We start from the raw sequence: 12,190 nt of genomic DNA on the forward strand, positions 1-12,190 counted from the left end.
CTTCTTAAAAACTTCCAGTGGTAGCCTATCGACCTCCGCTCGAAACAAAAACTCCTCACTCTAGGCTTCAAGGCTCTACATCACTTTGCCCCTTCCTACCTCTCCTCCCTTCTCTCTTTCCACCGCCCACCCCACACGCTCCGCTCCTCCGCCGCCCACCTCCTCGCCGTCCCCCGGTCTCGCCTATCCCGCCGTCGACCCCTGGGTCACGTCCTCCAGCGGTCCCGGAACGCCCTCCCTCCTCACCTCCGCCAAACTCATTCTCTTCCCCTCTTCAAAACCCTACATAAAGCTCACCTCCTCCAAGAGGCCTTCCCACACTGAGCTTTCTGCTTTTTTCCCTCTGCTCCCTCTACACCCCCTTTACCTCTCCGCAGCTAAACCCTCTTCTCCCCCCTTTCCCTCCCCTCCCCCTCTCCCGTCCCACTCGTGTACTCGTGTACTCGTCCACTCAACTGTATATGTCTTCATCACCTTATTTATTTTGTTTAATGAGATGTACATCACCCTGATTCTATTTATTTGCTATTTTTTTCACGAGATGTTCTTCCCCTTGACTCTATTTATTGCCATTATTCTTGTCTGCCCGTCTCCCCCGATTAGACCGTAAGCGCGTCAAAGGGCAGGGACTGTCTCTATCTGTTGCCGATTTGTCCATTCCAAGTGCTTAGTGCAGAAGCAGCGTGGCTCAGTGGAAAGAGCACGGGCTTTGGAGTCAGAGGTCATGCTTTCGAATCCTGGCTTTGCCACTTAGCTGTGGGACTGTGGGCAAGTCACTTAACTTCTCTGGGCCTCAGTTACCTCATCTGTGAAATGGGGATTAAGACTGTGAGCCCCACGAGGGACAATTCCCCTGTGTCTACCCCAGCGCTTAGAACAGTGCTCTGCACATAGTAAGCGCTTAACAAATACCAACATTATTATTATTATAACAGAGTTGAACAAAGAGTTGGTGGTGGGATAGATGAAATCGAGGTACAGAAAGTAGGTTGGAGTTAGAGGAGTAGATTGTGTGGACTGGGTTGGAGTAGGAGAACAGTGAGGTGAGGTAGAAGGGAGAGAGCTGACTTACTTCCTTTAAAGCCTGTGGTAAGGAGTTTCTGTTTGGTGTGGAGGTGGATGGGTAACCACTGGAGATTTTTGAGGTGTGGGGAGTTATGAACTGAGCGCATATTCAGAAAAATGATCCATGCAACTAAATGAAATATGGACTGAAAAAAGAGCCGAAACAGGAGGCAGGGAGGTCAGCGAGGAGGTTGGTGCAGTAGCCAAGGTGGGAAATGATGAAACAGCGTCGTAGCAGTTTGGGTGGAGAGGAAAGAGTGAATTCTAGATATGTAGTGAAGAGCAGAATGCATAATAAACCTATTTTTATATAAAATTTGCTTACCTGCCTTAATATAATGGTGATGATGATGAAAGTACTAAACGCTTCGGAGCATTATGCCAAGTGCTAGGGTCGTTAAGAGATAATCATCTGGATTCAGTCCCTGGCTCATATGGAGCTCGCATTTCAAAAGGAAGGGAGAACAGGTATTTAAAATCCATTTCCGAAATGAAGCCTGAAGAGATTTAAGCGACTTGTCCAAGGTCACCCAAGAGATAAGTGGCAGAGGCAGGATTAGAAACCAGATCTCCTGGCTCCCAGCCACATGTGCTTCCCACCAGGACCCACTACCTCCCAGCAGAGAGATCGAACTTTTGAGAGTGATCACATTGTTATTTGGAAGGGAAGGGTAATAAAATTTGTGGGTGTGTGTTTATATTGATGTCTGTCTCCCCCTCTAGGCTGTCGGCTCATTGTGGGAAGGGAATATGCCTGTTATTGCTGTTGTTCTCGTCTGTCCGTCTCCCCCGATTAGACCGTAAGCCCGTCAAAGGGCAGGGACTGTCTCTATCTGTTACCGATTTGTACTTTCCGAGCGCTTAGTACAGTGCTCTGCACATAGTAAGCGCTCAATAAATACTATTGAATGAATGACTATTGTACTCAGTCGCTTAGTACAGTGCTCTGCACATGGTAAGCCCTCAATAAATACAATTGATTGATTGACTGATGGATCGTTTCATTTTGAAGATGGTTTACTGCAGGTGAGATCTTACCCACATTTGCACGTGTGGCCGAAAGGATCAACTGAATCTCCTCTCTGCACTCCGGGCACGAAAGAATAGTGTTGGTATTTAAGTTAGAGAAGCAGCGTGGCTCTTCACCGTCACCTCTTCACCGCCTCCTCACCGTCCCTCGGTCTCGCCCATCCCGCCGTCGACCCCCGGGCCGCGTCCTCCCGCGGTCCCGGAACGCCCTCCCTCCTCACCTCCGCCAAACTGATTCTCTTCCCCTCTTCAAAACCCTACTTAAAACTCACCTCCTCCAAGAGGCCTTCCCAGACTGAGCTCCTCTTCTCCCTCTACTCCCTCTGCCACCCCCCCTTTACCTCTCCGCAGCTAAACCCTCATTTTCCCCTTTTCCCTCTGCTCCTCCCCCTCTCCCTTCCCATCCCCACGGCACTGTACTTGTCCGCTCAACTGTATATATTTTCGTTACCCTATTTATTTTGTTAATGAATTGTACATCACCTCGATTCTATTTAGTTGCCATCGGTTTTTACGAGATGTTCTTCCCCCTGACTCTGTTTATTGCCATTGTTCTTGTCCGTCCGTCTCCCCCGATTAGACCGTAAGCCCGTCAAACAGCAGGGACCGTCTCTATCTGTTGCCGACTTGTTCATCCCAAGCGCTTAGTACAGTGCTCTGCACATAGTAAGCGCTCAATAAATACTATTGAATGAATGAATGAATGAATGAATGAATGACCTGAACTGTGTCCAACCTGATTAGCTTGTATCTACCCCGGTACTCGGTACAGTGCCTGGGACATAGTAAAGGCTTAATAAATACCATTAAAATAAACAAATAAAAGACAGGGCCTGTCTCTGGTTTCCCACCAATCTCTATCTTGATCTTCATGAAAACTTCGCTGAAGGAGAACAACCCTCAATCCCGATTCCTGCCCACGAGGCTGGCATGTCTGAGCAGGGTGCCCCAGTGATCCATTACTCTATTGCACTATTTGAAGCTAAGCCTCAGGAATGTGTCCGTTTATTGTTGAATTTTGCTCTCCCAAGCGCTTCTTAACTTCTCTGTGCCTCAGTTACCTCATCTGTAAAATGGGGATTAACTGTGAGCCTCACATGGGACAACCTGATTACCCTGTATCCACCCCAGCGCTTAGAACAGTGCTCTGCACATAGTAAGCGCTTAACAAATACCAACATTATTATTCGTATGTGCTCTGCACTCAGTAAGCACTCAATAAATGTGATTGAATGAATAAATGAATCTTTATTCTGCCTTCCATTGCGTGTGGTCTCGTTCTGTTCACCCAACAGCAGTTACCTGGGTATCCTTCTATCATCTGTTCTCCTCACAAGTCCTGACGGACATTTTTGCCGTGAGCGTCTTTTCATCGTTGGTGGCTGACCACATTCCAAGACTGGATTTTGGATAATCTTTCCCGGTGAAATTGCTCATGGAACTGGATGTGTCTTCTCTAGTTGTCACAGAAGTAGCATAACGAGAGCAGTGTGGCCCAGAGGATAGATCATGGGCCTGGAAGTCGGAAAGATATGGGTTCTAATCTCAGCTGTGCCACTTGTCTCCTGGGTGACCTTGAGCAAGTCACTTCACTTCTGTATGCCTCAGTTACCTCATCTGCCAAATGGAGATTAAGACTGTGAGTCCCATGGGACTCCTAGTCAAAAAAGGAGGAAGAACAGGAACTTAATCCCCATTTTACAGTTGAGGCACAGGCAAGTGATTTACCCAAGGTCACACAGCAAGCAAGTGAGAAACAACATGGCCTAGTAGATAGAGTATGGGCCTGGGAGTCAGAAGGACTAATCCGGGCTTCACCACTCATCTGATGTGACCTTGGGCAAGTTACTTAACTTCTCTGTGCCTCAGTTACCTCATCTGTAAAATGGGGATTAAGATTGTGAGTCCCACTTGGAATGTGAACTGTGTCGAACCCGATTGGCTCTCACCTCCTCCAAGAGGCCTTCCCAGACTGAGCTTCCCCTTTTCCCTCTGCTCCCTCTGCTGCCTCTCTGCCCCCCTCTTCAACTCCTCTCAACTCAGCCCCCTTTTCCCCCATTTTTCCCTCTGCTTCTCCCCCTCTCCGTTCCCCTCCCCTCAGCACTGTGCTCGTCCGCTCATTTATATATATTTTCATTACCCTATTTATTTTGTTAAGGAGATGTACATCCCCTTCATTCTATTTATTGTCATTGTTTTAATGAGATGTACATCCCCTTGATTCTATTCACTGCTGTTGTTTTTGTCTGTCTCTCCCGATTAGACCGTAAGCCCGTCAATTGGCAGGGATCGTCTCTATCTGTTGCCGGATTGTCCATTCCAAGCGCTTAGTACAGTGCTCTGCACATAGTAAGCGCTCAATAAATACTATTGAATGAATGAATGAATGAATCTATCCCAGTGCTCCCTACAGTGTCTGGCACGTTATAAGCACTTTAACAAATAGAAAAAAAATTGGCCCAGTTGGGCTTAGAACCCAGGTCCTCTGCTTTCCAGGCCTGTGATCTTTCCATTAGGCCATATTGCTACTCATGGTAACAGTAATCACCCCCACCATGGATCAATCAATCAGTGGTATTTATTGAACACTTACTATGTGCAGAGCACTATCCTAAGCACTTGGGAAAGTTCAATACCATAGAGGTGCTAGACATGATCCCCACCCACGAGTAGCTTCCAGTCTAGTCTAATGGAAGGTGCTTGTTATTCTCGAGCTGTTCAGACACATTAATTTCGTCCCCTCGTTGAGAAAAAACAGATGACCTGAGGAAATACATTTCACAGAGGGAGATGCAGGGGATATCATCCTCTGGAGATCTCTAGACTGCAAGCTTATCTCTAGGCTGTAAAGTCGTTGTGGGAAGGGAATGTGTTTTATTGCTGTGTTGTAATTATAATAATGATCGTATTTGTGAAGCGCTTACTATGTGCCAATCACTGTTCTAAGCACTGGTAGATACAAGGTTATCAGGTTGTCCCACATGGGGCTCACGGTCTTCAGCCCCATTGATGAGATAACTGAGGCACCGAGAAGTAAAGCGACTTGCCCAAAGTCCCAAAGCAGACGACTGGCGGAGCCGGGATTAGAACCCACGACCTCCGACTCCCAAGCCTGTGCTCTTTCCACTAGACCACGCTGCTTCTACTCTCCCAAGTTACTTTTACTCTCCCAAGTGCTTAGAACAGTGTTCTGCACACAGTAAGTGCTAAATAAATACGATTGATCGATTGAATGATGGATTGGAGAGGATGCCACCCCTTAGAACGACACCACTAAAGGACCAGATCTGCAGTCAGGTCATCCTTTGTCTCTGGTTTCCCAAATCTACCCTGAGATTAAAGTGATTGACTGACGTCCCTAAGCCTGCCTCGAAAGCCAAAGTGTGTTGTAACCATCTTTAAGTAAAATCCCAAGAGTGGAAAATATCCATGAAAGGCAATAAAAGTTCTTTAATGTAGGAGTAGCAGGAGTAATACTGTGAGAAGCAGTGTGGTGTAGTGGATAGACCATGGGACTGGGAGGCAGAAGGACCTGGGTTCTAATCCCAATTCTGCCACTTGTCTGCTGAAGAGCCTGGTGAATTTAACTTCTCCGTGTCTCATTTCCCTCATCTGTAAAATGAGGATTAAGACTCTGAACCCTTGGGGAAGCAGCGTGGCTCAGTGGAAAGAGCCCGGGCTTCGGAGCCAGAGGTCATGGGTTCGACTCCCCGCTCTGCCACTTGTCAGCTGTGTGACTGAGGGCAAGTCACTTAACTTCTCTGTGCCTCAGTTACCTCATTAGGAAAATGGGGATTAACTGTGAGCCTCACGTGGGACAACCTGATTACCCTGTATCTACCCCAGCGCTTAGAACAGTGCTCTGCACATAGTATAACATTATTATTATGTGGCACTGGGACTGTGTCTAACCCGAATATATTGTCTCTACCCCAGTGCTTAGAACAGTGCCTGTCACATAGTAAGCACTTAACAAATACCAGACTAAACACAGTCGATTAGACTGGGAGCCCATCATTGGGCAGGGATTGTCTCTATCTGTTGCCGAATTGTCCACTCCAAGCGCTTAGTACAGTGCTCTGCACAGAGTAAGCACTCGGTAAATACTATTGAATGAAATACCACTACTATTAGCAGTATTTTTTGAGGACCTACTTGGTGTGGAGCTTTGTACTAGATAGTTGGGAAGTACAGAATAATCAAATGACACAATCCCTGCCCACAAGGAATTTACACTCTAGAAATTTACACTCTAGAAAGGGGAGACAAACATAAAAATATTTACAAATAAAGAGATCAAAAATAAATAAATTGAAAGGCCACATATGCATGAATGTTAAGGAGAGTGGCTAAAAATACACAAGTGCTAGAGTGAATCGAAGGTGTGAATCATAGAAGCAGCGTGGCTTAGTGGAAAGAGCACGGGCTTAGGAGTCAGAGGTCGTGGGTTCTAATCCCAGCTCCTCCACCTCTCAGCTGTGTGACTTTGGGCAAGTCCCTTAACTTCTCTGTGCCTCAGTTACCTCATCTGTAAAATGGGGATGAAGACTGTGAGCCCCACGTGGGACAATATGATTATCCTGTATCTACCCTAGCGCTAAGAACAGTGCTCGGCACATTATAAGCGCTTAACGAATACTATTATCTTATGGCTCAGGATGCTGGGGAAATAATCAGGGAAAGCTTGTTGGAGGAGGTGGGATAAGGGGACAGAGAACAAGGTACAGCTAAAACTTTATCTTGAGAGGAAAAAAAAAAGAATGGGAGAAGAAAGTATATAATTTTAGAGTCTAAAATTAAACATATCTAAACATTTCTGAAGACGTATAGGCTGTTCTCTTTCCAATTTAGACTATGAGCCTTGGGGACTGTATCCAGTCTGATTGATTTGCATCTACCCCAGGGCTTAGAACAGTGCTTGACACAAAATAAGCGCTTAAATACCACAAAAAAATCAGCTGGTGAGTCAGTCATTCGCATTTATCATGTGCTTACTATGTACAGGGCACTGTACTAAATGCTTGGGACAGTATGATGTAACAATAAACAAATATGGTCTCAGCCCAAAAGGAGTTTAAAGTCAATTCCAGCACTTATGTACATATCTTTACACCTACTGTTTCTCCTACATGTATTGCATTTTAATGTATTTCTCTCCCTCTAGACTTTACATATTTTTTTTGAGAACCTACTTGGTTCAGAACACTGCACTAGGCAAATGACAAATACAGAATAACCAAGTGACACAATCCCTGCCCACAAGGAATTTACACTCCCAAAAGGGAGACAGACATATAGATAAATACAAGCAGGGAGATCCAAAATAAATAAAGGGGCCTTATACACGAATGCTAAGGAGAATGCATATAAATTCATAAGTGCTAGAGCTGATCTAAGGCACGATACAGTTCGGGATGCCGGAAAATTGATCAGGGAAAGCTCGTTGGGGGAGGTGGGATTTAAGAAAGGATTTGATTGTGGGGAGAGCTATTGTCTGTCTGTTGTGGGGAGGGAAAGATTTCAGTTGGGGAAACAGTATGAGCAACGGAACAGAAATCAAGGTAGAAGGTTATTTTGGGAGAAATAAAAAGAACGGGAGAAAAGAGCAGATAGTTTTAAAGTCATTTTGACCTCCAAAGCTGGCAAGCTGATAATCATGAGATATGCCAATTCAAGAGTAGAAAGTGGTAGTAAGTCACTAGACACCACAGGATTGGAAAGCTAAATAGCTGTGGCTACTTTTGTTGGGTGAATGTGCCAAGAATCAGCTTGTAATTGTCACTACCATCCTCCGCTTCTCAATTAAGTGAAAGATAATAATGACGATGATGATGACAATAATCGTGGTATTTGTTAAGCACTTACTACTGGGAAAAAACTTTACTAAGTGCTGGGTAGATAGAAGGTAACCGACTGCCAGGCGGAGCTCACAATCTAACCGAGAACAGGGATTGAATCCCCAGTTTACAGAGGAGAAAACTGAGGCACAGAGAAGTTAAGTGACCTGTCACAAAGCAAGTAGGTGGCGGAGCCGGGACTAGCTCAGGCCCGTGCTCTTTTCCCTGGGCCATGATTCTCCTCATTATGGTTTGCACTCAACGTCTAAACAAGGGCATCTCACACACTCTATCATCCTTAAACAAGACTTGATCAAGATAACCGCAATCATGTTTTGGCCTGACTATTGGTTGACATGTTCTAAACTCCATCTGTCAGTACAACAATATACCAAAAGGCGGCATCCAAATTCTCAACCAATCATTTAAAGGTATTTATTGAGTGCTTACTGTGTTCAGAGCTCTGTATTAAGTGCTTGGGAAAGTACAATACAACAGAGTTGTAGGCACATTCCCTGCCCACAAGGAGCTTTATAGGGAAACATCGAGCTCCTGGAAGCCTTAGAGCCTCGATGATGACCACGGAAACCATGTTGGTGACAACATGGAACCAGTAACCACAAACACAAATATCAGCGTGGGCAGGAAATGTGCACTTCCTAGACACAACATCAGTCTGGCAGCTTTCAAGCAGTACAGCCCAGTGGAAAGTGCTCAGGCCTGGAAGCCAGAGGACCTGGGTTCTAATCTTGGCTTGGCCACTAGCCTGCTATGTGACTTCACTAAGCTCGTAAGCTTGTTATATGCCTGCCAACTGTTATACCGTATTCTCCCAGGCATTTATTACAGTGCTCTGCATACTTTAAGCGCTCAATAAATATGATTGATCGATTTATTCTTTGTGCCTCAGTTTCCTCAACTGCAAAATAGGTATTCAATACTTGTTCTCCCTCCTACTTAGACTGTGACCCTGTTTAACTTGTATCTACCCCAGTGCTTATACTAATGCTTGACTCTCTCAGCTCACTGTGGGCAGGGAACATGACTACTAATTCTGTTGTACTGTACTTTCCCAAGTGCTTAGAATAGTGCTCTGCACACAGCAAGCTCTCAATACCACTGACTAAGGCCTCAGTTTCCTCATCTGTAAAATGGGGAAAAGGGAGATGGTGAGCCCCATAAGGGACAGGGACCATGTTCTATCTCAATCTTAGTAAATGCATTAAAGAAAATGTACATCATCAACTCCTTGCAGTTCCTCACGATCATATCAAAACCAAAGTTCACAAAAACATGCACCAGGTTATACAGTTCAAGCAAAAAAACATGTGGGACCAGTACAGCTGAAGAGAACCAGGGATATACCGAACATCATCAAAGGAAGGATTTTACTCCTAACAAACCTCTATGGTCACCTACACAGCAGCAATCAGAGCACAGTCACCCTCCTCACAAAGAGACAATCCTACCCAGAAACCTTGAGTTCCTACTCACGTCTTCCATTACTGTTCAGGAGGCTTTATCCAGACTTTAGAAAATTGGCCAAATGTGGAAAGATGACCCGAGCCTCAACTTTTGAGGAAGCAACCTCTGCAGCCAAAACCATGAACAACTGACAAGCCCCCTGGTCTGATGGCGCTGCTGAAGAAATCCTACAAGCCCAAAGGGGAATCTTCTCCTCTTGCCTCAGTGGGAACTTCTCCTCAACGTATGGAACAATGAGAAGGTAGCACAAGACTCCACAGATAACAGTGTAATCATATTTTTAAGAAGAAAAGGGAGAGACCCAGTTGTGGAAATGACCAAGAAATGACCCCATTTTCTGATATCGAAGGAGTCTAACGGATGCGCTGCCCAAATCTCAGTGTGGTTTCAGATCTAAGTGCAGCATAACAGATATGAGCCCTGGGGTGCAGCAAATACAGAGAAAGTTCAGTGAGCAATACCTAGACCTCAACAGTTTATTCCTTATCATCACAGAAGTATTTGATACCATCAGCACTTGGCTAGCGTTCATCATGGGCTAAGAATCATGGGCTAAGGTTGTCATTTTGAGAAAGAAACAAGAGTGTGTGTTTTCATGTGTAGAGTGAAATGCGGAATGTCACCTTATAGTAAATAAAAACAGCATTGTTGAGGCAAACAAAAGTGAGTGAGTGTGAAGGGAAGAGAGGGAAAGAGGGAAGTGGGTGTCCATCCAAACTGCGCTAATCCAAATGCTAATTTCCCTCTTTGACTAACTGTATCAGCTTCCTCACTGACCTCCCTGACTCTCGCTTCCTATTCTAGGCCACACTTCACTCTACTCCCTGAACCATTTTTTTGAAAAACCTCTCAGTTCATGTCTTCCCATTCCTCAGAAACCTCCAGCGGTAGTCCATCCATCTCAGTATCAAACAGAAACTACTTACCATCGGCTTTAAGGAACTCAGTCGACTCTTCCACACAGTTCACTCCTCTAATGCCAACCTACTCTCTGAACCTTGATCTCATTTATCCTGCCACTAACCCCTGCCCACTCTCTCTCTTGGGCCTGGGACTCTCTCCTTCATAGCCAGAAGTCCACCATTCTTTCCATCTTCAGAACCTGTTAAAATCATTTTTGGAAGGATTTACTGTGAGCCAGAAGCTAATCAGATTGGACACAGACCCTGTCCCACATGGGGCTCACAGTCTTAATTCCCATTTTTCAGATGAAGTACTTGAGGCCCAGAGAAGTGAAGTGACTTGACCGAAGTCACGCAGCATACAAACAGCAGAGCGGGAATTAGAACCCAGGTCTTTCCGTCTCCCAAGCCCATGCTCTATCCACTAGATCACATTGCTTCCTTAAATCCTCCTTTTTCCTATTTGCCCTCCCCTCTGTGTCCTCTATGAACTTGGCTGTATATCAATCAGTCAGGCAGTAAGTCAATCGTATTTACTGAACTCTTTCTGTGTGCAAGGCATTGTACAAAGTGCTTAGGTGAGTACGATATACAACATAACAGACACATTCCTTGTCCATAACAAGCTTACAGGCTAGAAGGGGACACAGACATTAATGTAAATAAATAATGGATATGTACATAAGTACTGTGGGGTTGGGGAGGGGATGAATAAAGGGAGCAAGTCAGGGTGACGCAGAAAGGAGAGGAAGAAAAGGAAAAGAGGGTTTATATGTTTTGGGAAAGTTGTGTTTTCAGTAAGACTTTGAAGAGGGAGAGTAATTGTCTGTTGGATATGGAGAGGGAGGGCTTTCTGGGCCAGAGGAAGCACCTGGTTGAGGGGTCAGCAGCGAGATAGAGGAAATCGAGGTACAATGAGAAGGTTAGTATTAGAGGAGTGAAGTGTGCCGGCTGGGTTGTAGAAGGAGAGTAGCGAAGTGAGATAGGAGGGGGCAAGGTGATTGAGTGCTATAAAGCCAATGGTGAGGAGTTTCTGTTTGATGCGGAGGTGGATGGCAACCACTGGAGACTCTTGAGGAGTGGGAAAACATGTCCTGAACATTTCTGTAGAAAAATGATCCTGGCAGCAGGGTGAAGTATGGACTGGAGTGGGGAGAGACAGGAGACAGGGAAGTCAGCAAGGAGGCTGATGGATTAACACGGTAGCAATTCGGAGGGAGAGGAAAGGGTGGATTTTAGTGTTGTGAAGGTCAAACCGACAGGGTTTAGTGATGGATTGAATATGTGAATTGAATGAGAGAGGAGTCAAGGATAACAGCCAGGTTATGGGCTTGTAAAACAGGAAGGATTGTGGTGCCATCTACAGTGATGGGAACGTCACAGAGAGGACAGGGTTTGGGTGGAATGATAAGGAGTTCTGTTTTAGACATATTAAGTTTAAGCTGACGGCAGGACATCCAAGTAGAGATGTCTTTAATGAGGGCAAAGCACTGTACTAAGCACTTGGGAGAGTACAATACAACAGAGTGGACAGACACGTTCCCTGCCTTAAGTCTTTTGAAACTCCCCCCAGCCCCACAGCACCTATGTACACATCCTTATACTCTACTAATTCTCCTATCTAGAATTTATTTAACTTCTGTCTCCCTCTCTAGATTATAAACTCCTGTGGGCAGGGATCTTTCTACCAACTCTATTGTACTGTACTTTCCTAAGCATTTAGTATAGTGATTTGCCCACAGTAAGCACTTGATAAAAACCACTGATGACTGACAGTTGTGACTTCCTGAGTCTCTCTGCCATTTTCCCCCAGAGAAGCCTGTCTACTAACACTGATTCGGCAAGAAATCAATACACACCTATATTCTCCAC

Source organism: Ornithorhynchus anatinus, chromosome 4 (genome assembly GCF_004115215.2).
Source record: "Ornithorhynchus anatinus isolate Pmale09 chromosome 4, mOrnAna1.pri.v4, whole genome shotgun sequence".
NCBI classification, from domain to species: domain Eukaryota; kingdom Metazoa; phylum Chordata; class Mammalia; order Monotremata; family Ornithorhynchidae; genus Ornithorhynchus; species Ornithorhynchus anatinus.